Genomic DNA, 3721 nt, shown 5'->3' on the forward strand with positions numbered 1-3721 from the left:
GACAAGTCGCAGAGCTGGGATTAGAACCCACGACCTCTGACTCCCAAGCCCGAGCTCTTTCCACTAAGCCACATAGATACAAGATAATCAGTTGGCACAGACCTGGGGCTCATGATGTTAATCCCTATTTTCCAGATGAGGTAACTGAGGCCCAGAGAAGTGAAGTCACTTGCCCAAGGTCGCACAGCAGACAAGTGGTGGAGTCAGGCTTAGAACCCAGGTCCTTCTGACTCCCAGACCCGTGCTCTAGCCACTAGGCCATCACCTCTGCCCCTGAGGAATTTATACTCTAGCTGGGGAGCAGGGAACATGTTTGCCAACTCCGGTGTACTGTACCCTCTTAAGCGTTTAATACAGGGCTCTGTACACAGTAAGTGTGCCATAAATACCACTGATTGATAGACACTAAAGAATATTACAGCCTGGGGGGCGGGAGGGGTGATAGAGCATCAAGATGCGGACATAAATGTTCTTGGGATGGGATGGTCAATCAATTTAATCAATCAATGGTATTTACTGAGTGCTTACTGAGTACAGAACACTGTACTAGGAACTTGGGAGAGCAACATAACAGACGCATTCCCTGCCCACAATGAGCTTACAGTCTAATGAATGAATCAATCAAGTGAATTTATTGAGTGCTTACTGTGTACAAAGCACTGTACTAAGCAGTTGGCAGAGTACAACCCAACAATTTAACACACACATTCCCTGCCCACAGGGAATTTACAGTCTAATCAATCAATTAATGGTATTTATTGAGCACTTATTATATGAAATGCACCATACTAAGGGGTTGGGAGAGAAGAACACAACAATGCTATAGACACATTCCCTGCACACAGTGAGTTTCCAAGTTCGGAGGGGCCGTCACCCTCCCCCGCCCACCTCCCCCCCCCCCCCCGTCCAATTTCTCCCCTTCCCTCAAACTTTGTCAGAGCAGAGAGGGGAAGGGTGAGGGTGTGTCTTTGGATAGCCTGGAAAATGTGACTCTACTGGCAATGAAGAAGCTGAGAGGAAATCAATAAAGCACCGGAGTGAGTCAAACCCAATGAGAATCTGTATCTGAACCTAACTACGTCTCCCTGACAGAAGCGGGGAGATCGGAGAGGAGCTCTGCACCAAACGAGTCCTGGGATAGCATCTCGTGGCCCTGGAGGTGATATTGACTGATAATAAAGAATGAATATTAAATAATAAATAATTCTGGCAGAGACTGCACTGCCCACGGGGGAGGGAGATGGGGAAAAATATGAACAAAGCCAGGATGAAAACCCTGGAGAGGGTAGGAGGGATGGGAAGGGAGGAGGGTTTACAGCTGTTACAACTAATCAATCAAGTGTATTTATTTTATTTTATTATGGTATTTGTTAAGCACTTGCTATGTGCCAGGCACTGTTCTAAGCACTGGGGTAGATATAAGCTAATCAGGTTGGACACAGTCCATGTCCCATATGGGGCTCACAGTCATAATCCCTTTTCCAGATGAGGTAACTGAAGCACTGAAAGGTGAATCACCCATCGTCACACAGCAGGCAAGTGGTGGAGATAGGATTAGAACCCAGATCCTTTTTATTCCCAGGCCCATACTCTATCCATTAGGCCTCACTGCTTCTCTGCACTTACTGTGTGCAGAGTACTGTACTAAGTGCTTGGGAGAGTACGCTCAACAGAATTAGCAAGCAGGTTCCCTGCCCACAACGAGCTGACAATTTAGATGCGGAGAGGAGGCGATCTGGGAGATTTAGTGATGGCAAACACGGAGTCTGATTTCTTTCTCTTTGTCCTCATATGCCGTCCTCCCTTCAGCCTGGTAAAATACTAATAAAGGTGGCCTGCATACTTTTTTTAAAATGGTATTTATTAACTGCTTACTATATGTCAAGCACTGTACTAAGTGCTGGGGTAAATACAAGAGAATTAAGTTGGACACAGTCCCTGTCCCACGTGGGGCTCATAGTTTTATTCCCATTTTCCAGATGAGGTAACTGAGGCCCAGAAAAGTGAAGTGACTTGCCCGAGGTCACACAGCAGACAAGCGGCCGAGCCGGGATTAGAACCCAGGACCTCCTGACTTCCAGGGCCAAGCTCTATCCACTAGGCCATGCTGCTTCTCTAAGAGTAGGTCCATCTGGGAGAAGCTGTAACCACTGAAGTCAGGTGACCAGCATCTCAATCAATCGATGGTGTTAAATGAGCGCTTACTGAGTACAGAGCACTGTACTAAACGCTTGGGAGAATACAATACAACAGAATTAGCAGACGCATTACCTGCCTCCCAGAAAGGCGTCATCCCCTAACCCCAAGACCTGGGGCCAACTGGTTGAAGACACGATTCACGCCCCCATCTTCCTCTCCCAGACCTCATCCTTGCCTCCTCCACCTCCACCCCAGATCTCCTCTCCTCCCGAGGTACCTTCATCTCTGAGCCGGGGAGAATATGTTTCCGAATGACACGGCTCGGTCTCGATTAGGAATTCAAATCTCTGCTCGCGGGAGTTCATGTCTTGGGAGAGGGAGAGAGCGAAAGAGAGCTTTCTCTGTTTTTTTCCCCTCCTTCTGATTAAAAAAAGAAATCAATATTTGGAGAGCGGAGCGAGGGGCTTAATCAAAATTCATCTAGCGGCTCCCTGGGATTACCTCCCTGCGAAATGGCCCTGAAGCCTCTGCTCCTCTCCTGCCCCTGGGCTCCTGAGGGTCTTTAATCATAATCCCGATAATAAGTGGAGGTATAACTTTCAGACCTTAACTTCTCCCGATAGTTCATAAATGTCTGCAGCCTGCTTTATCTCAGCCTGGCCCTTTTGATTCCATCCCTTTATGCTTTCCTAATGCCCTCCCCTGCTTGGCTGACAAAAGCATTTTACAAGATGGATATTTCCTGGCTGTTGCTATAAAAACCAGTGTAGTAATGAAAATGATAAAGGGCGTGGGTTGTGGCTGCTTTAAAAGTGACCCCCCCCACACCCATGCCCCCAAGGGAGTGGGCAAGTGGGGGGGAAGGGGCTGCTGCTGATGTGAGCCCAGAGGGAAGGAGGGAGAGAAAGAGGGAGAAGTCATGTGGCCTAATGGATAGAGCACGGGCCTAGGAGTCAGAAGGACCTGGGTTCTAATCCCGAGCTCTGCCACATGTCTGCCGTGTGACCTTGGGAAAGTCACTTCACTTCTCTGTGCCTCAGTTACTTCATCTGTAAAATGGGGATTAAGACTATGAGCCCCATGCGGGACAAGGATTGGGTCCAACCTGATAAACTTGTGTATGTTCCAGTGATCAGTACAGTTCATGGCACATAGCAAGCACTTAATACCAATAAAATAAGAAGGATCATTTTTGGTCTGGGAAAGGTGAGGATCCTGGCTTCAGACCATGTCCCCAGCCAGGGCAGCTGGCTCATTTTTATGTCTCATTAGGGCCTTGCCTCCTCCCCGTCCACACAATGCCACTTTCCCTTCCTCCCACCCCATCACTTCCACATGTGAGTGATCCTTACCCCTCCCCTCCGCTGACTGGCTGGGCTGCCTCCTTGGCCCACTGCCGGGCCCCGCAACCCCAAAATTATCATCCCAGCTCTACCGCATTTCTTCTACGTGACCTTCAGCAAGTCTCTTCACTTCTCTGGGCCTCAATTTCCTCATCTATAAAATGGGGATTCAACACCTGTTCTCCATCCCCCTGTGAGAGAGGGACCGTCTGACCAGCTTGTCTTGTTATCCATCACAG

This window comes from Ornithorhynchus anatinus, chromosome 16 (assembly GCF_004115215.2).
Source record: "Ornithorhynchus anatinus isolate Pmale09 chromosome 16, mOrnAna1.pri.v4, whole genome shotgun sequence".
In the NCBI taxonomy this organism is placed as follows: domain Eukaryota; kingdom Metazoa; phylum Chordata; class Mammalia; order Monotremata; family Ornithorhynchidae; genus Ornithorhynchus; species Ornithorhynchus anatinus.